The sequence below is a fragment of the Ictidomys tridecemlineatus genome, chromosome 3, assembly GCF_052094955.1.
Source record: "Ictidomys tridecemlineatus isolate mIctTri1 chromosome 3, mIctTri1.hap1, whole genome shotgun sequence".
NCBI lineage: Eukaryota > Metazoa > Chordata > Mammalia > Rodentia > Sciuridae > Ictidomys > Ictidomys tridecemlineatus.
This window is the reverse complement of record NC_135479.1, coordinates 56,215,060-56,237,748: the sequence shown is the minus strand read 5'-3', so window position 1 is coordinate 56,237,748 and position 22,689 is coordinate 56,215,060. Positions and strand designations below refer to the sequence as shown.

General features: G+C 39.1%; 1 long non-coding RNA gene across 1 annotated transcript in view; it reads right to left on the bottom strand.

The window, feature by feature from the left end:
* LOC144375814 (uncharacterized) overlaps positions 1-22,689 on the bottom strand; it is a 62,635-nt gene that overhangs the window by 5,525 nt on the left and 34,421 nt on the right. The gene's annotated exons all lie outside the window — the stretch shown is intronic.

Below are 22,689 nucleotides of genomic sequence, written 5' to 3'. Positions count from 1 at the left end.
TTAACTTTATATATGCTACCTCATGCCCCAAAGTGCTACAGCATCCCAAACTTCATTATTATTAAAGAATTTCAGACATATGGGCATTACTTTTCAGATACCAGGCTTTCTGCAGAAAAATCTAGAATCAGCTTCGATACAATTTAGAATCTCTGGGTCTCTAGACCTGGTGGGGAACATTTATAGGAACACTTTCAGAAGCTAGACTGTTCTTTTCAGCTAAGATACTTCCAATCCACTTTCCTCAGACACACTCTAATTCCAATGGGGTTTATCTTCAAGTCCAGAACCTTCCACAGGGCCGTGGAAGCTGTCCACTTCTTTCCCAGCCTTGTTCTCCACAGGTTCTACTAACGTAGAATATTGGATATTTACTCTGGTGACCCATGTGCATGGTGATAAGCCTCTTGATATATTTTTTTTCCTATTTCTGTTCCTTAAGTACAGCTCACAATTAAGTCCAAGCTTGTGTTTTGGAAATCATCATGTCCCGAGTGCAATGAAGTCCAGCCCAAGGGCACCTGTTCCTCAGGGTGGTACACTTCTGCCTGCATTGCTCTTGATGAATTTCCTCTTCAAACCCTACCTAGAATTCTAAATAGGGAAGAGGGGTAGGGAGGGAAAGGGAGGGGGCAGGGGATGAGCAAGGATGGTGGAATGTGATGGACATCATTATCCAAAGTACATGTATGAAGACATGAATTGGGTGTCAGTCTACTTTATATACAAACAGAGATATGAAAAATTGTGATTTATATGTGTAATAAGAATTGTAATGCATTCCGCTGTCGTGTATTTAAAAAAAAAAAAAACCCTACCTAGAGCAGATTGCTCTCATGAATGTTTCACTCTCTGGCAGGATTGACTTTCCTGTATTTGAAGTTGGCTCTGAATAGAATGAGTACGCAGCTCTTTCTTTCTCTCTCTCTCTGTCTCTCTCTCTCTCTCTCTCTCTCTCTCTTTATCAGGGCATTTCTTAGAATATAACTACTAACCAAAGACAACAGGTTTAAATGCAAATAGTTGTGGACAAACCAGGGTCACGCTTAATCTGGAATCAAGTTGAAGAAATTTCAGTTGATAAAGCAATGAGTGTTAGCGTGGAAATCACAGGAGAAATGATGGACAAGGAGGAACGCGAAGGGTTAAGCAAAGACGGGGAGGAGCATGAGGAACTGGGTGTGACTGGCAAATTTGCAACCAAAATCATGAACTTTGTGAATGGTTGATTGAAACCCAGGGCCCCAGGGAAGGAATGGGTAGCCCAGGGGGTCTCTCTTGGAGCAGAGCAGGCTGCAGGCTGGAGGGGCCCTAAGAAGGGAATCCGGTTCCCGAGTTATCTTCAATTGTCTGTGTAGAGTGGTGTACAGGAGACATTCAGGCAGGGTAATCCCCAAATCCCAGAGACAATGGGGAGAGACCGGCCTTGGGCTAATCCTAGGAGACATATCTACATGCGACCTGACAAGGATGAGCTCCGGAATGTTCTGATGGGCAAGCAGGATGTCGGCATGGCCTCCGCAGATGACATCGGGGATTGGAAAGGCAGCTGCACACGACCCTAGTGGAGCTTCATCCACCAGAACTGATGAGCCCTGCCATGGTGTGCCGGCAGCCACATCAGCGTCCCCAATCCGGGCCTGTCATTGAGAGGCCCTGTTGTCCTTTGAATCAAAACTCCATTTTGCAGAGGGCGGCCAGCTTGATAGGTCACATTTACATAGTCTTTTCTCTTTTTAAGGAAAGATAACTGTATGCTCTTAAAAAAAAATCGATATCAAGCAAATTGAAAGGCAATTTTGGATCTTGCTTAGTGAGACTCAACCTCTTACAGTGGCTGAATACAAATTCACCCTGAACTCGTTATATAGACTGTTAATAATCATAGCAGACACTTGTTGAAGGGACAGCTGATCGCCGGTGGCACTCTTCAATTTAGGGTAGACAGCCATTTCAGTTTGAGCTTTGTGAACGGTTGATTGAAACCAGAGCTGGTAGGAGAAGGAGGCCCAGGCAGGCTGAGAGTGAAAAGGAAAAGAAGAGCTCACAGAGCAGAACTGGTTGCAGGGTAGAGAGGGCCCTAAGAAAGGAATTTGAATGATTCTCTGTTTTTTTGGTTGGTAGGACAGGAAGCTGGGCATAATGGTGCACAACTGTAACCCCAGTGGCTTGGGAAGCTGAGGCTGGAGAATTGCAAGTCTAAAGCCCATCTCAGCAATTTATCAAGGCCCTAAGCAACCCAGTGAGAGCCTGCCTCAAAATTAAATAAATCAATATACATGCATTTGTCCAGTGCCACTTCCTAAGATATGACTTGGTCCTAGGCCAACCAGAGTGCTTGGTCACTGTGCTGCTAATATTCTAATGAGGCTGCTCTATTTTCTTACCCACTTTAAAAATCAGACTTGACAGATGATTGAACCTGATTAAACTCAGACACAATAAATCATTTTCTTTGGTAATACCCCGTGGCTCCGACAACACAAGGAGGCAGGATTTGAACCTACTTCTATCTGACTTCCAAGCCACAGCCTTGAACCATCACATACTCACCTCTCTGTTCTCACTGCTGTGAAACTTTGAGTACTAACTCTGATGACTAACCGCACACCCCAGTGAAAAAACTTTTTAATCACTGACCAGAAATTCTGTTCCCATATGTCACGCAGCACAAGGCACATTAAAGCAGAAAGGGTTCCCACGGGGCATCTAATCAATCCTATTCACCTCACAGCTAAGCCTCAGAAGGGTGAAGCATGTAGCTCAAAGTCACACAGCAATAACAGAGTTGGGACTTTATCTCAAGTCTTTTGAATCCCAACTCAACGCTCTCTTTCCAAGAAATGACATAATACAATTTCCAAGTGTTTCAACAAAGCATATGAGAAGTGAGAAGCTTAGCTTGGAAAATTAGCCAGTGACTATGGACTTCTGAGCAAATTCAGTATTTTCCAACATGGCATTTTACAACTGTGACAGATAACAGGAATTATGTACGTATTCCCCTGTCTTTCTTTATTTTAAGTTGGTGTTTATCCATAAGGCTCATGCATGAAATGCAGGCAGCCTAAAATTAAACCTACATCCTACACAAGAAAAACCTTGGCTTCTGTAAGCGGTGATTTTCTCCTGCCATTCTGAATGAGAAAAGGTAATGGGAGCTGTCTATATCTAGGGCATGTTATAGAACAGTCAGCTTAACTGGACATGATGGTGAATGCTTGTAATCTCAGCTGCTCAGGAGGCTGAGGCAGGAGGATTGAAAGTTCAAAGGCAGCCTCAGCAATTGAGTGAGACCCTACCTCAAAATTAAAAAAAAAAAAAAAATAACAAGGGCTGGGGTTGTGGCTCAGTGGTTAAGTGCTCTTGAGTTCAATCCTTGGTACCAAAAAATAAATACAAGAGTCAACTTGCTGAAAGGGTTGTGACTACGTCAACTTCATTTGGAAATTTGAAGTCTCAGGCCTCACCCCAGATTTTCTGAATCAGAATCTACGTTTCCTGGAAGATGTGTAGGCACATTATATTAGGGAAGATGGAAGGCTTTTGATAGTCAGCTTTGCCCTCCCTGGATTGTAAGAATTGGATGCAGAATCTCAGTACACCCAAAAAAGTCACCTGGCTGAGTTTCAGGCTGCTTATGGTGTTAAAACCAGGATGAACACTGAGAAGCAGGTTGGTGACACATCCATCGGTGTAAAGTATGTCTCCTAAAATTTCAACTTGTGGATTTTTCTTTTCCCTGTAAGACTGGAGAGGATTTCGCCATCTCTCTCACATATCCATAGTCAAAGGCTTCCTGGCTGCTTTCTCATTTGAATTAATATTGTATTAAAACAAGGATGATAAATAAAAGACTTGAAATAGTCCCTTGGAATACTTTAGAATTAAATCTGACCAAAAGTTAAGAGAAATTATCTCAAAAAAAAATTTTTTTTTCCTGTTTGGGTCTGTCTTCTTCAGTGTCACCATACCATTTCAAGAACATGGCTGGAGGACTAGTCATGGTTTTCCCCATGGCTTCCAAACTGGATTTTACAACTCTCTTAAAAGAAGACGGTTGACTTCTTGGTTACCTTGGACTATCTTCCTTTTTTCCCCTCCACAAAGTAAAGCTTCTTGTTTTCCTATAATCTCTTACATATGACTTTTTTTCCCTTCTCTTGATGATCTTACTAAGCTGAGCAAATTGCCATCATAAGTCAAATATCAATAAAAAGTCTTTTTTCTGGTGGCAGAGGTATACTGGAGATTGAACTCAGGGGCGCTGGACCCCTGAGCTACATCCCCAGCCCTATTTTGTATTTTATTTAGAGACAGGGTCTCACTGAGTTGCTTAGGGCCTCCCTGGTGCCGTGGCTGGCTTTGAACTCATGATCCTTGTGCCTCAGTCTCCTGAGATGCTGGGATTACAGGCGTTAGCTACTGTTTCTGGCCTTTTTTTTTTTTTCTTTTCTTTTCTTTTAAGCAAGACAACCTTATACCAGGTTCCCATAAGGATCTGAATATATCTCTACTTATTTCATGTTGTCCAATGTCTCCAACTTAAGTTAGCATACTTGGAGCTCGAGCAAGGATGAAGCTTCCTTGCCTGTTGTCCATCCTGCTGTTCTCAGGTGGTCCCAAAGGGTATCTCTCAAGTGTGATCAAGCCAGGCACAAGTTCCAATGGGATCCTTTCTGCCCCGCCTCCCCTGTTCAAATCACATTTTCTAACCCATCTTCCCCAATAACCAGAGAAAACCAGTGCACAGGCATGTCAGTCAGTAGATTAAAAGGTATCCAGGGAGTAAGTGCTAACTAGCATTGTCTGGACTCCAGCTCAGACAGTAACGTCCCTGATTCAAAAAAGTATGGAATAAGAAAATAAAAGCACCTGTGTTGATCTAAAATTGTGGGTCATGACCACAATTTTGTGCAAAGCCCCTTACTTAGAGTTCATTTTCTCTTACTTTGCATACATTGTAGACATTCTATAGTATTCTTTGCTTGTCCATCTTTTTCTTTTCTTTCTAGGCTTTATAGGAGCGATGATTCTGAAAAGAATGTTCAGGGGCAACAGGAAGAAAATAAAACAAAGAGTGTTTCAGTTCCATGACCGTTGACAGCTCGGGTCAATGGGACAATGACATGTGATCCCTTAGTTCAAACATGGATGCTTATGAGAGTGATGTAACTCATACAGTAAAGAATGGATGGGTTGGGCCCATTGTGCCCTATTTAAGAAGTCAGAGAAGTGTGTTAAGAAAAACAATCCTTTCCAAACCGAGAAAATATTTTTCTTTGACACTCACTCAGAACAATGAGGGAGAGAAGAGAATATAATTCCAAAGATTCCTGCTGAGAGGGGGTGGGGAAAGGACATTCTGGAAGTATGGGATGAAGGAATTCATGAACTGAATTTTGTAGGAGTCTGCTTCCCCGTCTCTGAAAGAATCAGCCCCTTAACCAAAACAGACTTGTGAAACTGTCTGGAGGAAGATTTTCTGATTTCCCCTGAGATATTGGCAAAGATACGGCCTTGTTCTTCCTTGCTGCGTTTAGAAATACAATTTTTGAGAGGCCTGCAACAGTTCAAGCCTCTGGATGGTTCTGAGAAAGGGGAGTGAAGGGACTGTCTTTATTGATCATGGTAGCATCTGGCATATGGTAGACCCTTAGCACTTGCAGGGGTGAATCAAGAGATTACTCCATGTAGCCTCTCTGCATCTAGGGCATCCCCAAGCCTCAGGGCATTTCATATGTACCCGTGCATGAAATCAATGGGTGGGTTGAAAAAGCGAATGAGTGACGCCATTTCTCTTATTTTGCCTTCATGCATTTGCACAGAGCGCCTCTGACTTCGGAGTTTGCATGATAGGAGGGTTTATTTTTCTCTTGTGTTGTTTTCTTATTTTACACACTATTCCTTCTGTATTTATCAGCCCCAATGGTTTAAAATAAACCATGGATTTTTTTATGGGTTCTTTAAATCACGATGCATATAAAAATCCATATCTTCATCTATCCAACTTCCTAATAAAATCTCCATGTAGACAGCTCCATTTGGTTCCTCACACTGGAAGTTAAAACACGTCAAACCACTCTCTCCAGTACAGTTCTTGCTTCTTGATTTTTGTTTGTTTGCAGATGCCTTCTTCAACGCAAAGGCCCAAGCACATGAAGATGTTTCATGTCTGTCCTTCCTCTCCCTCAGCAGTAGCATCAAATCCATCTTCAAACACAGCTGAGTCTATTTTCTAAATCTCTCTCAAATCTGTTCATTATTTTCTGATGCGTTGACCTGTCTGTCTTTAGCTCTATCTTATAAGCTTGCAGCGTGTTTGCTGTGCAACCTATGGATACATGATCTGTATTATCATCTCTGTGGAAGTCAACCCCACAGTTGTGCTGGGCACAGCCCATACGGACCTCCATTGCAGCTATAACCACTGAACCTTCTATGGCTTCTGAACTCCCTGTCCCAGACTCATCTCCCTCGACTCACCAACCAGAGTGGGTTTTTAATAAGATAAAGTTAACCATCTTGCATCTGCTCTGCCATTTCTGAGGATACTTCATTGTCATCTGTATGACTTTGTTAGGGTCACGGCCACAAAATGCCACAGATGAAGCAGCTTCAAACAGAGAAATTCATTTTCTCACAGTTCTAGATGATTGGAATCTGAGATCAACAAGTTGATTCCTTTCTCCTTGGTGAGTAGCAAGCCAGGCTCCTCCTCTGTTTTCACATGGTCTTCTGTGTCTGGGCTCTAATCTCCTCTTCTTAGAAAGATATCAGTGGTATTCCATTAGGGCTACTTTTGTAACCTCATTTTAAGTGAATTCCCATTTTAAAGACCCTATCTCTAAATACAGTCACATTCTGAAGGACTGAAGTATTAAGACTGTAACATATGAGTTTGGGGGGGGGATATGATTTTTACCATCACACCTTGGGATAAAACCCCATCTCCTTCATAGATCCTTCATGATGGGGCTGACCTCACCCAACTCTGGCTTCGGCTCTCACCCATTCTCTCTGATTCTCTGTGTTCCAGTGGGTGCTCTGTCCAGTTCCTCCAGGTCCACCACACCTTCTCCCACCTCCTCCCTGGCCTCTGCAAGTGCAGTTACTTCTGTATGGACCGTGCTCTTTCTCCCTGGTCACCCATTCACCTGAAAAATGGCGGCCCATCTTTCATGTCTCACAATTTGATGGAGCATCCACCTGGGGAAGGGTATTTTGTGTATCCAAAGTCCCTCTCTTTGGGGCTCTTGTGAAGCCTCAAATTCTCACCAATTACATCATTTCATACTGTATTTTATAATCACCAGCGGACTTATGGGTAACCCCCACTGGGCATAAACCCTGGTGTCTGTGAGCAAGGGCCGAGAAATTGATAAAGTCTTTGAGCCTCACAAAAACACATCTTAAAATATGGCCCTTGGGAGTGGGAAGCCCGTGGGAATGTGGGGTGAACAGTTGTTTCTCCAGGCCTTCTGAAGTTGACTGGCATGGACCATGCCTAATCTCCATGAGCTTAAAAGCTACTGGGAACCCAATTATAATGCAATATTTACATTTTACAAATCCAAATTACAGCTTGGAAATCACCCAGCAAATTCATTTCTAGATAAGATAAGCAGATAAAAAGATTGCATTGGAAGGACGCATGCCCCCAAATATTACAATAAATATCAGTGACATTTGCAGCACATATGAGGCTATTTATCCTAAATATGGTAGTGCTGTGATTATATGATAAGCATGATATAGGAAAAATGTGGACATTTACACATTGTTTTCAGTTTTTCAATAGAAATGTTTGGATTTACTGACCTTTTCTTTCATTTAGCTGGCTGCCAATCTCTCTGAAAATTGAATTATAAATTACCAACCCAGCAGAAAGTAAAGTTTCATCCTACTAAATTATTCTTTATTTTTTACTATCTTTTTTCTTTTTTTAAAAAAGTATTTTTTTAGACATTGATGGACTTTTATTTTATTCGTTTATTTCTACGTGGTGCTGAGAATCGAACCCAGTGCCTCACACATGCTAGGCAAGTGCTTTACCACTGAGTCACAACCCCTCTTTTTCCTTTTAATTCTATCAAGATGTTTAGCTTTACCCTAATCTTAGATAGACTGATCTAAGGAGAGACAAGAAATGTTGGATTATAGTTAAAAGAACATTTACAATATTTAATTTTGTCACCAGAAAAAAATTACTCAACAAAGAGGATCTTTCATCCTTTGTGACCCCCAATTTTAAAATCCATCAGTTATAGGTTTAAATGTTCATCAATGTTTGGGTAGTCCAAGTCAGTATCTTCAGGAAAATTAAGCAACTAGATTTATGATAATCAGTAGGGCCCTATTGTACCGAAGATTTCATTCACTATGTGAATGTCAAAATACACAATCTGAAAACAAAACCCTGATTTCAACTCATATTAGACTAATATAAGACATATCTATATCAAAATTCTAGCCTTGGCATGTTTAGTATCTTTAACACAAATATATGCAAGAATATGAAGTATGGTTAAAGATAAGGAATTTCACCTGCCCTAATGTCACCATCAGGGATGTTCCAAGCCATCTTTTTAGCCTACGATTGGAATGTAATTTTTTGAGATTCTCTCTGCATGATCCAGGCTAGTCTCAACTACAATTGGATCCTATTTTAATATTTTTTTAAAGTTCATTCTTTGGAAAAACAAAGAATGAACTTTAAAAAATATCAAAATAGGATCATCTGTATCATAATTTGCTTCTTTATTACGCCATGCTTACCAACTTATTTCTGCAAGAGTGTTTTATTTTTAATCATTTTATCCTTTACTATAGAGTAGTAAGCATGCTCATTGTTAACATTGTGCAGGTAGAATCTGCAATTCTTTAAGTCTCTCACCCCAGTCACGGGCCTTAAGTGGACACATCTTTCTGAAACGACTCAAGATTTCTAGTAAACTTTATTTTTGAGTGATTTTAGATTTTCATAAAAGTTGCAAAGATAGTTTATAGAGCATTCTCCCACACCCCTCCCGATTTCACCCCACAGCTCACTCACGCTTTATATTACTGTGGTGGATTTGTCAAAACTGAGAACCTGACATTGCTATGTGACTATTAGCTGAACTCTCCAGGGTTGATTTTCATTTCATCAGTTTTTCCACTAATGTTCTTTCTGTTCCAGAAGCCAGACCAGGGCACCACACTGCATTTAATTTTCATTTCTTCTTAGGGGTTTTGAGTCTGTGATAATTTCTTAAGTTATTCCCTGTTTTTCATGACCTTGATGGTCAAGGGGTTCTGGGAGGAGGCTGATATTTAGCCACACATGACTATTCTTTCATGTTTTTGTGTTAAAGATATTTAACACACCAAGACAGAATTTTGATATAAATATGTCTTATATTATGCTCCTGTTTTGCAATGTTTTCATTTGTAGGTGTCATTCTATGTCATTGAATTGTTTATTTTTAAGTTTAATACTACTCCATTATATGGACTAAATCTTAATTTATTAATAAGTCTTTGATGACAAATGTCTCTTTAACTTTCTATATTAAAATTCCAAAGTATGCTGCATTGAGCATCCTTGATCAAAATCTTCAGGCAAACCACTGATAATTTCATTTTCTTTTGGCACTGGGGTTTGAACCCAGAGGTTCTCTACCACTGAGTGACATTCCTAGCCTTCTTTACTTTTTATTCTGAGACAGGGTCTCTCTACGTGATCCAGGCTAGTCTCAAACTTGTGATTCTCCCACCTCAGCCTTCCAAGTCACTGGGATTAATGGCATGCACCACAATGCCCACTACTGATAATTTTCTAAGAATAAAATATGAGAATTTTTCGTGGACATTTCCCTTTGAAAAATTAGCTGTGTGGCTCCAAAGCTCTATAGAATGCTTTTGTGCATGTATGCTGCCACTGTTCATGTATGTGACTGCATGTTATCTGCCCAGTGATTTCCCTAACATGGAAACCATGTTGCTTTTCACATGTGACAACTTGATAGCTGAGAAGTGGCTGATTATGGATTGTCTTCACGGTTACTAGCCTTATGTCTTTCTTCTTTTTAAAATGTTTTGTTTATGGCCATTACCATATTGGGGTAAGGGGAGGAGGCAGGAACAGGATATCCTTTTCCTATTTCATTTTTAAGAGCTTTTACTCCACTTAGGAGTGTAACCTTTTAACCTGAAAGATAATCATTGCTTTTTTTTGTAAGGTACGGCTCTCCTTATTTGCCTATGGTATTTATATAAAGGAAAATTTGGCTTGAAATGGGTTCTAAAAGTTTGTTTTTCTGAATGGTTAGGCAGCTAGCTGTCTCTACATTATTTGATGAACGAGCCAGCTTCTCCCCCATGGATTTGAAGAGTCCCTTTGGACACCCCATATTTAGGCACTGGAAGCAGCACCTGTTAAGGAACATGGGGAGGCTTCCAGCAAGAAGTCAGGAATAGGCAATGTTTTAAAATCCCTCCAGCTCTGTCTCTGTAGCCATTGCCAGTTAAATGGTCAGTTTTTGCCAAAGGGGTTGTCTAAACTAAATACGATAATACATTCCTGCTTCTGCCTTGTCCCGTACTTTGTACCCAGAATATTTCTGCCCTAGGAAGCAATTTAGGTAAAAACCACTCACAAAACAGCATGCTTTTTTCCCTGAAATAAATTCCATTCAAAGGCTCCTCAAACTTTGCAGTCAACATCACACCTTGGAGGTGTACTCGCCCAAAACTTATGTGCATTGCAGCATATAGAAACTTTCTTCTCTGAATTAAGACATCCATCGTTTCACACATACTTAACAGTTTACAAAGTCACTTGGGAATTCATTGACTCATTGGGATGAAAACGTCCTTCTCTGATAATAGCTACCTAAAGGTCAGACACTGGGCGAATGGTTTTAAATTCTACCATGTTATAAGGGAAAGATGTAATTGTTGTCCTCCATTTACAGATGAGATACCAAGGCAGAGAGAGAGAGAGAGAGAGAGAGAGATGAAGTAACTTGCTGACCATTACACAGCTCTGAACGGTGAAGCAAGAACTCTAATTCTGTCGCAGCCTATGGTGACAGCCAAAACTTGAATCTGAACCTGAAACTTAATACTCTCCCAGGATACCAATGTAGGGTTCTTTGTATGATCTCTGATTCCTGGACTGAAAGCATTTACTGCCTATTATAACAGCCTCCCAACTGTGATGATTCATTCTACTGCCAAGGTTATCTTCTAATTTGTAAAATGAAGTCTACAAGGACTCCAGGTGTTGACTTGGGAAGTGGACTCCATAAATCGCATTGCTAAGCTAGCTCTCCAATTGTGCAAAAGTATTACTGATAGAGTTTTATTGGAACACCAGTATACTGTGCACTGGGAGGGGGGGGGTGCACTAGCCCCAAACTTCAGGATGGAAAGCACAACATTATCATAGCACCATAGAGAGTCAAATGATTTCTTGTATTTCCCCTGTTGACTGCACCATTTACCAGCAATGGCAGCTGACATAGAGCCAATGGTTCAGCACATCCCCCTTCCTCCAGATCCCTCTGTGTTCCTTTCTGTCAACTCACAGTCAGAGGTTTAATGTGACTTGTTACCTTTGCAGTTATTAATTTTCAGAAGATACCAACTATCACAGAATATAGTCATTTCATGCTCAAAGTGCTTCAACCATCTTTTCCACACGCCCCCTGATCTGAAGGATTTTTGCAAACCTGAAGCCTGTCAATGTTAATTATGTGTTCAAGGGCACACAACTGTTTTGTGTGGCAGAGTCCCACAGAACCCTCAGATCTCCTGACCTCCAAGCTTTGCTTTTTTTTTTTTTTTTTTTTTTTTAACAGCTTGCTGCCTTCAGTTGTACGACACATCTTGCTTTTTGATGCTTTTTTTTTTTTTTTGTAATCACTTGATGGCTGACTTAGGTTTCACGTAACCAAACACAGCTTGAAAGTGGTCCTTCCCTGTCCCATACAACAAAGTGCCTGTGAATGAGTTTATGACAGAGATATGCAAACTCGACATCAACCTTCTCATCTTTTCTCAGTATAAAGACATACAATTTATAGTGTCGCACCCCTGCAATGTAGGGATCAGAGCCCGAATAGTTTGTAAGTACATCTCCTAACTCCTTTTAATGGTCAGATGTCACAAGTGCTTTTTACAGGGCCTGCAAAACACAATTCTTGCATACTTTGGTTGTCACTACATTCAATCTGTGCACTCGACGAAATATGCTTTTAATTTTCTACATAAAAGTACTATGTAAAAACTGCAGTTGGCTCCCTCATGTCCATTCCTAGCCCCTTCTTTCTTGCCATTAACTGCTTCGAGAGTCTGGAAAACGGAATGCTGATTTCTTGGCTTCCCTTGTATCTTAGGATGCCCATGTTGAGATGTAAGGAAAAGTCTGTTGAAGGGGGTTTCTGTGAAACCATGTTCTTCCTCCTTCCAGACTAGAGCATTCATGGGATAGGTACAGCTGACAATTGTCACCACACATAAAAATGAAAACCAGAAATGCTGAGATGGCAAAGTAAAAAAGCTAGAGAGGGCCTCCATCTCAGATGATGTCAATAAGCAGTGGGAGATACCCGAAGGAAGGAGACGGACATGGATTGCCTTGTTTTACATATAAAGATCTGCTTTGTTTTAACATATTTTGAAAATGAAAAAAATACAAAGAAAAAGAATAAAATTAATAATTGAATGCCTTATTTTTCAGTGCTGTGTCTTAGCATGTTTTCTTGATATGCTGTTTCTGTGAAAATTTTTGCTGATGAAAGCAGCTTTAGTATGGAAACGACGGGTTAATGAGAGTTTTGTGTTTTACTTAATGATAAATTGTGAGCATTTCCCCCATAGCATTAAATATTCTGGTACAACAGCTTATAACAGCTTCGTGATGTTCTATTTTGTGAATAGGCCACTCTTTTTTTTTTATTTAGTCAATTCTTCATTATTAGGATATTTCGGGTTTTTATTTTTAATCATTATTAACACATACACGTTGTTAGTATTCTTCACTATTACTCTTTAATGTTAATATTCCTTTCCTTAAGATAGATTTCCCAAAGTGGAATTATTTGGTCAAAAAGAATGATGACCTTTGTGACTTTTGATACTTATTGGTAAAATTTCCACCAGAAAGATTATATTGATTTGTTTCTTATTGAAAATGAATTTTTTTTTCATTAGGATCTAGTTCAGACAATCTACCTAAATGTTTGTTGTTGCCATTTTTATTTAAAGGGATAGTTAATAGGCCAAAATGAAACCATCCTAGTACTATCCCCAAATTAAAAAAAAAAAAAATCTAACTTTCATTTCTCCAATTACTGAAGAAGATGGCCCTTTCCCCATATTTGGTAGCTATTTGTATTCTTCACACAAATGTTCTCTTTCGGCCTTTCCCTAATTATTATTTTTATTATTTTTTACTTACATTAATCATACTTCTCTTATTGATTTGTAGAAATTATTTCTGTTAATGATAACCATCCTTTGTGTATAGAATGTTACAAACACATTTCCACACTGATTATATATTATTCTTATGTTTTCTTCTATATGTAAATTTCACTTTTTAAAAATTAGTTAATTATATAATTTATTTATTTGCAATTTGTTGGGAGTATTAAATTTGCAGAAATCTAATACTGCTTTTTCTATTTGGCTAAGTTCTCAACATTTCTTGACAAACTCTTGCTGATTTTTTTTAATGTGGTTTTTATCTGACTGTTCTATCTATTTCTTTCTGTTACAACATGTAGCACTTTAATATTTTAGCCTTTAAAATTCTCCTAACTGGGCATTCACTTCTAGAAAGTTGGAGTAGAACGTATTTCCCCCTATAATTTCTGCTAAGTACCACTAAAAGTCCTCGATATTTGATTCTACACAAAAGAAACAGAAGAAGGCTTTCAATGGTGAAGACGAGGTGGACGAGCTAGGGACCACAAGTCTCCCTGAATGACACAGAGGTGGATCCCCGGAGTTTGATTTCTGCCTCACATATCCCAGGCTCGAATGCAAAGATTCCAGCAACTCAGAAACATCTACAGTTGCAAACAAACCAAAGTCCCCATGAAAGTCTGTTCTCTCTAGCCAACGTATCAGGAAAGGGTCAACCTTTCAAGATGGAATCTTTCAGAACATGACTGCTTGCTCCAGCCAAAGAGCATGGGGACACCAGCAACAAGAAAAACACTTTAGCTACACCCTGCACCTTCCAGCAAAGACTGAGTGGAGAGTCCAGACTTCCACTCTTCCCAGGCTGTAACAAGATGCCCTAATACCCTTGCCAGGTGGTGTCAGAAGAAGCCTCAGATAGATTCAGGACTTGCAGGCCCAATCAGTGGTAACAAGAACACCATCTCTCCCCTTTCCATGTTGCCACATGTGAGGAGGAGTAATGGGGGGGGGTCCTCTTTGCTAACATCATCTGGGAACGCCGAATGGGAAGCCTTACTTTCCATCTGAACAGGAAACTGAATGCCCCCCACAACCTCTAGAGGTAAAGTCAGGTCTTCCAAGCCCACCTGGTAGAAATGAGGCAATATTCCACTTCACTCACCAGAGTGATATCAGTGAAGACTTACTAAAATGGGATTTGAATAAGATCCAGAATTTTATAACATGATGCCCCCAAATGTCCCGATTTTAATAAAAAAATCATTTGTCACACCAAGAACATGAAGACTGTCAGGGAAACAATATAATACTTTAGCAAAGTAGTACAAGAGATAAAGAAGAACCAAATAGAATCATCTGTTGTTTGGGGGAGGGTTGTAGGGTTTGCATCCAGGTCCTTACACATGTTAGGCAAACACTCAACCACGGAGCTACATTCCCATTCTGCCAAATAGGAATTTAAGAACTAAAATGTACAATAACCAAATCAGCAGATAGAATGAATGGGCTGAATAGCAGAATTGAGAGGCTAGAAGAAAGAATCTGAGAACTTGAAGATAGAACAGTGAGAATTTTCCAGTCTGAACAACAGATAAAAAATAGATTAGAGAGAGAGGGGAAAAAAAGGGGAAAAAATATATCCTACGACATGTAGGACTATAATAATAGATGTCACATTTCTCTGAGTCCCATACAGAACATGGACAGAGCTTCAAGGATAAGGGCTGAATATATCCCAAACTGACAATAAATAAATAATCAATAAATACGCACATGGATGCAAGAAATGCGAATTAAGATTCATCATAGTCCAACTTCTAAGAGCTCAAGACAAAGAAAAATTCTTGAAAGCAGCCATAGAGAAATGATGCATTTAGCGACAGAGAAAATACAATGTGGATGACAGTGAATTTCTTGTTCAAAGCTACAAAGAACTCAAGGAAGTGGTGCAATAATGCATCATCTTCAGACACTGAAAGAAGCAAACAACCATTAACCCAGAATTATATAGCCAGAGAAAATATTCTTCAGGAATAAAAAGAAAAATTTCAAGGCAAGAGATGGAGAAATAAGTATTTCAATTTGTCACTGGCAGACCTAACTTCAAAGGATGGCTAAAGGAAATTCCCTAATTGGAAAGCAAAGATTAAAAGAAAGAAAGATTCTTAGAACATCAGAAAGGAAGAAATAATATAAGAGCCACAATTTGGCCAACACAACAGATTTTTTCTCTCCTCTTGAGGTATCAAATTATGTTGACAGTTGAAGTACAAACCTGAAAGTGTCTAATGTCATTGTCAATGTATATCAAAGAAATATTCACGCTAATTATTATGTAAATGGGAGAGAGAAAAGAATGTAAAGGAAAGTAAGATTTCCATACTTCACTCTGATTGGTAAAAATACTGTAGTGGACATTCATTAGCTATGAATATACAAGATACAGAGTTGTAAAGGTGATATAAAGAGATACATTTAAAACACCACAGATAAATCAATGGAATTTTTAAAAATGTCCAAATACACCAACAGAAGGAAGAAAAAAAATCAACATAAAAAAAATCATGGATTAACAGAATGCAAAACACAAATAAGATGGCTGATTCAAATTTTAGCATATAAAGAATTAAAATGAATTATCTAAATGAACCATTTACAACAAAGTAAACAAATCAAACAAGCAAGCAAACCAAAAAATCCATCACCCAACTCTAGGATACCTACAGGAAGCTCACTTCAAATTTAATGACATCTGCAGGTTGGAAATAAAAGGATAGTAAAAGGTAAACAACAGTAATCCAAAGAAAACAGGAGTAACTTTTTTAGATATTAATATCAGATGAAGTCGCTTTCAGATTAAAGAAAATTTCTAGGGATAGAGAGGGAAATTATGTAATGATCGGAGGGTCATTACACCAAGAAAAGAGAGTTGCCTAAATGTTTAGGCACAAACAACAGAAATCCAATATGTGTGAAGCAAAAATTGAGAACAGAGAAAGAAACAAATCCCCAAGTGCAGCTGAAGACTTTTCTCCTCCAGATTGATAGAACAACTAGACAGAAAATCAGCAAGGATAAAGAGGAATTTAACTACCTGTCAATCAGGTGGATCTAATTGGACTTGACAGAATGCTCCACCCAACACCGGCCAAAGGCACTTTTTTTCCAAGTCCCCAAAGAACATACACCAAGATAGATTATATCCTGGGCAATTATATAAACCTGAACAAATTTAAAAGAAGTCCAACCACAGTGGATTCAAATTAAACATCACTAATAGAAAGGTAACAGGAAAATCTCTAAAACCTGGAGCCTAACCAACATACTTCTAAATGATCTATATTTCAAAGAGGAAGTCTCAGGCACATGAAGCACTATGATGAAATGAATGAAAGTGAAAAATGCATTCTGTCAAAATTTCTGGGACACAGATAAAGCAATGCCCAGTGGGGGGAAGCCTGTAGCACTTTAGTGGATCCGTTTGAGAAGAAGCAAAGTCTCTAATCAATGATCTAAACTTGCACTTTAAGAACCTAGAAAATGACAAGCAACATCAACCCAAAGTTAGCAGACAGGAGCAGAAGAATATCACCAACTAAATTGAAAGCAAGAAACAATGGAGAAACAAAAGCTGGTTCTTTTGAGAAACATCAATAAAATTGACAAGTGCTGTGGCCACGGCTGTAATCCCAGCAGCTGGGGAGCCTGAGGCAGGAGGATCGCAAGTTCAAAGCCTGCCTCAGCAAATTAGGGAGGCCCTAAGCAACTCAGCGAGACCCAAAATAAAGAGGGCTGCGAATGTGGCTCAGTGGTTAAGTGTCCCTGGGTTCAATCCCCAGTATCAAATAAGTACATAAATAAATAAAGATAAAATTGACAAGCTCCACAAGACTGAAAAAGGCAAAGAGAGAGAAGACACAAATTTTCAGCGTCAGGAATGAAACAGGAGAGCGCTAGAGACACTCTGAACATGAAAAAGCATAAAAGGAGAACACTGAGAACAACTCGACGAATATAATTCTGACAACGTAGATGATATGTACCAATTCCTAGAAAAAAACACAAACCACCACAACTCACCCAGTATGAAATAAATAATTTTAATAATCTTACAGTTATGATAGAAATTGAATCTATAATTAAAAACTCCCCCCCCCAAAAAAAAAAAACAAGTCTCCAAACACACATGGTTTCATTGAGGAATTCTGCTGAGCATTTAAAAGAAGAATAAACATCCATTTTTTTCACCATCTTTCCAAAAGAGTAGAAGATGATAAAGCAGTGTCACCCTGGTAATAAACTAAGACAGTGCAAAAGAGAAAATCGCTCAAGGTCCCTTATGAATATAAAGGCCAACATTCTTAATAATATATCAGCAAAGAGAAGTCAACCACACATTAGAAGAAATAACACAATAATTAAGCAGTTTATTCCAAGAACCCAAGTCTGATTCAATACCCAACAGTCCGCCAGGGTGATCCACCATATGGACAAACTAAAGAAGAAACATGGTCATACCAAAGTTCTCAGGGAAGACATTTGTTGAATCCAAACCTACTAAGGACAAAAACACTCAGGAAACTCTGAGTAGAAAGAAGCTTCCTCGACTTGTTAAAAAATGCTTATATTTAAAAAACTAAGCAGGGCTTGGTGGCACATACCTGAAATCCCAGATACTCAGGAGGCTGAGGCAGGAGAATTTCAGGCTCAAAGCCAGCCTTAGCAACTTAGCGAGTCTCTATGCAACTTAGTGAGACTCTGTCTCAAAATAAAAATTTAAAAATGGATGGGGATGTGATTCAGTGGTTAAGCACCCCAGGATTCAATCTTCAGTACCCTCCCCCAATATATCATCAAACTTTACATTTTGAATCTGAATAAACTCCAAGACTGAAAATAAGGCAAGGATATCTATTCTTATCAGTGCTGTTTACATGGTAATGGAATTTCTCATCAGTGCAATAAGTCAAGAAAGAAAAAAAAAGAAAAAAGACAAGACATACAGACTGGAAATGAAGAAAAAAAATGTACTTTTTGCCCATTTCATGATGGTCTAGGTAAAAAAAAAGAAAATCTCAAGGAATTTCCAAATTAAGCCTCTTAGAACGAATAAACAATTTCAGGAGTTCAGTAATGTCAAAGAAAACAAAATTAATACACAAAGATCAGTTGTATATCTCTGCATTAGCAATGAACACACAGAAACTGAAATTTAAAATGCAATTTATAAAATACAATTTATAATAACTCAAAAGATACCGGGAGAAAAAACAGAACTTGTATGCTAATAACAACAAAATGCTGATGAAAGAAATAAAGGGGAATAATATCAGCAAGATGCAGAATAGCAAATTTCCTGTTCTTGTTCACCTACAGAAACACTGACTTGGCAACCATCCATAGACATAAGTGCCTTTGTGGAAGCTTTGGAACGTGGGTAGGAGATTGCAATGCTACAGCAGAATCCAGGACAGAGAAAAGCCACTATAAGAAGGCAGGCCCCAACCTATTGGTCATGGTTTCAGCTGCAGATCTAGAAGCAACCTGTCTTCCTGTGGACTTGGCTCCAACCCATTTCATCTCTGGTCTTGCTACCAGCCCACCCTTCTGCAGAAGAAACCATGCTGTCCAAGACACCAGTAATAAACCCACTGACCATGGACTGACTATAGTGGCAGCAATACCCAAGGACCCCACTTGATCAAGGATGTAGAGTCAATTTGTATGTCCTGTATCCTGGGAAGATCACTGACCATCAGTGCCTCAGACTTGACAATAGAATAGAGTCCTGATTCTAGCCCCACCACGCTGTGTACCTGGCATGGTCCAGGACCCAGCCCTTCTCATCCATAGATAGAGCCCCAGCCTCCCTTTCAGTGAACCTGTAGCCTTGCTTGCATATCGCTGCAGTAGGCTCACTCATGAACACCCCCAACTCGTTTGCCTATAGACCCTATCAATTGACAATCCAGATTCTCTGATTAGTCTACATAGCTAAACAAAAATCAGGAAAACAATCTGTAAACCAAAAGAAGAGTTAAATAGAGAAAAAAAAAACTGTAAAAATGAGCTCAATATTTTAGACCTAAAGAATACAAGGAATAAAATAAAACATCTAATAGAGTGCTTCAACAGCACCCTTGATCGAGCAGAAAAAAGAATCAGTGTCTGATGACATGTAATTTGAAATCATCCAGGTACAGGAACAAAGAGAAAAAGAAGAACGAAACAGAATGAAAAGGTTTCACAGGACTTATGGAAAAGCATAAGCAAAATAAAAGATATTATTCGAGTCGAAGAAGAAGAGAGAAAAGGAGAGAAAACTTAAAGAAAACATTAAAGAAATAATGGCTAAAAAATTCCAAAATCTAGGGGGAAAAATGAGTATTCAGATTCATGAAGCTGATAAGGTGAACCCAAGGGCATTTATACCAAGAATGATGAAACTATAAGCTGGGTTTATTGAAGAGAAACAACACTGACAAACACCTAACTAAACTAATTAAATAAAAGAGACAATCTCAAATAGATAGGTCAGAAGTGAAAGAGAAAACCTTACAAAGACCCCACAGAGAAGAATAATAAGGGACTATTATGGGTATTTATATGTCAGCAAGATTAACTATCTAGATGAAATAGAGAATTCCTTAAAAATATACAATATACTAAGATTGAGTGAAAGAATGTGTAGAAAGCCTAGACAGATCAATAAAAAATAAGAATAATGAAAGAGTAGTCCAAACTCCCACCAAGGAGAGAAATCCCAGGACCAGATGGCTTAATAGGTGAATTCTACCAAAGATTTAAATAAAAAATTATAAAAATTCTTAAAAATCTTCCCTGAATAAAAGACAGTACACTTCTTAAGTTATCTATGAAGCCAGCATCACCCTAAAACCATGAATTCCATCAAGAAAACAACAAGCCAATATCCCTGACATAGATGTAAAAATCTTCAATAGAATACTATAAATTAAATATACAGCACATTGAAAAATCATAAATCAGGGCTGGAGATGTATCTTAGTGGGAGAGCATAAGGCCCTGAGTTCAATCCCAGCACGGCAAAAACAAAAACAAAAAATAAAAATCAAATGCTACTATCAAGTAGGATCAGCCCTTTCCCCCACCCCCCGCAGTATCTTTATTTTGTTTATTTACATTTATGTGGTGCTGAGGATGGAACCCAGGGCCTCACACATGGGAGGCAAGCGCTCTACTGTTGAACCACACCCCAGCTGTCAGGATCAGCCCTTTCATGCAAAAATAGTTCAATGCATACAAATCAATCAATGTGATACACGACCTTCACAAGAATCAAAAGTAAAAATCACATTATTATCTCAATAGATGCAGAAGAAGCATCTGATAGAATGCAGTATCTCTACATGACAAAAACTCAACAAATGAGGTATAAAATGAATTTACATCAATACATAAAAGCCATATATAAAACCCCACAGCTGACAGCTTTCTGACAGCCAAAGGACACGGAGAAGGAGAAACTATTTATAGACCTAGTATCTGGTAAGAAGTTAATACCCTTTTTTTCCCCCTCAGCAGAGGAGGTAGAGAGGGAAGATGGGAGGGGAGGGGAGGGGGGGGGATAGTAGGGGATAGGAAAGGTAGCAGAATACAACAGTCACTAATATGCCATTATGTAAAAATGTGAGTATGTAACAGAAGTGAGTCTGCATTATGTATTTGGGGAGTTCAAAACCCAATTGAGTCAAATGTATGAAAGATGATATATCATGAGCTCACTAAAAAAAATGGAAAAAAAAAAGAAGTTAATACCCCCCCAAAATATAACAAATTTCTACAACTCACTGGCAAAACAATACCAACAAAGCGCGGTTCATGCTTTCTTTAATTCTATTAAGAAAAAATATATCATGTTTATTATGCTTCTGTTTGTTTTATGTAGTTCATTTATGTTCCACAGTTTCTTCACAGGCTCAAAATGGGCGATTTTTTTTCTCTATTCACCTTTGATGGAGTGTTTTATTTGTATCTTGTGTGTGTATCATTGAGAGGATCCTTTTTGATTCTTTTTATGTGTTAAATGGATTCATTTTGAATTCTGCAATCCAGTAGCCTGAGGTGCGGAGGGAGCTGTGGATCTAGACACCGGATCTGCACCATTTCTTTTCTGCTATGTGAGAAGCTGCCATGTTATCTGCTGTATCTGGTCACCACCAGGGACAAGCCCAGGCCTCTTCCTGGTGCACCAGTCTTCTATGTTTGAACAAGCCCTCCCCTCCCTGCCAGCTCTCTGCTTGGCTATGCAAACACCAAGGAGTCCTGCTTCAGTTGTTTTCCCATCTCTGAGCAACAGGAACCTTCAATGTGTGTCCTGTTGGCCTGGGTGACACCGTTTGCCCCCCACTCCCCACCCCAGTTCTCACTCTTTCCTTGACTTGTTTTTTCCCCTGGGTTCTTGGCTTCTCATATTCCTGATGTCTGGTGTCTTCATGATGACATTTCTCAGCATCTCTTCCAACTTTCTAGTTCCTAATCCTCCACCTGAACAGCACATGCTGTCTTCTGTGTCTTAGGTGTTTCATTTCCTCACACATCTTTCTCCCAGGGTGAGTACCTGTTGCTGATTTCCTGGGTCTAGGAGGAGGTTCCCAGAACACTCTATTTTCAGTGCCCAAATTAAGAAAGCACCAAAGAAGGATGACTTGCTTATCCTACTCTGTTTCATCTACTCCAGGTGCCATCTGGATGTCCAAGACTCTAAAAACCATTTTTTTTTCAGCCTATGGCTGCTCTTTTGATCTCATTTCCAACTATGATGTTTATATTTAATTGTTTCCTCCCACTCCAGTATATATTGTCTACATTGCTTAGCTGAGGATATTTGGCCACCATCTATCCAGTTGCTCTATCCATCACAGGGCAATGATCTCTGACTCTTCTATATCTCTTAACCCTCATATCCAATTAATTAATAAACTTTAGTCATTCTAACTTATTTTTAAAAAAATTTGTTCTAATGAGTTATACATGGCAGTAGAATGCCTTTTGACACATCGTACATAAATGGAGTATAGTTTCTCATTCTTCTGGTTGTACATGATGGAGAATCACACAGGTCATATAGTCACATATGTACACAGGGTAATAATGTCTTATTCATTGTACTATCCTTCCTACCTTATACCCCTCTCTTCCCTTTACTCTCCTCTACCTAATCCAAAGTAACTATTCTCGTTCTCCCCCCACTGTGAATTAGCATCTGCATATCAGAGAAAGTTTTGGGCCTTT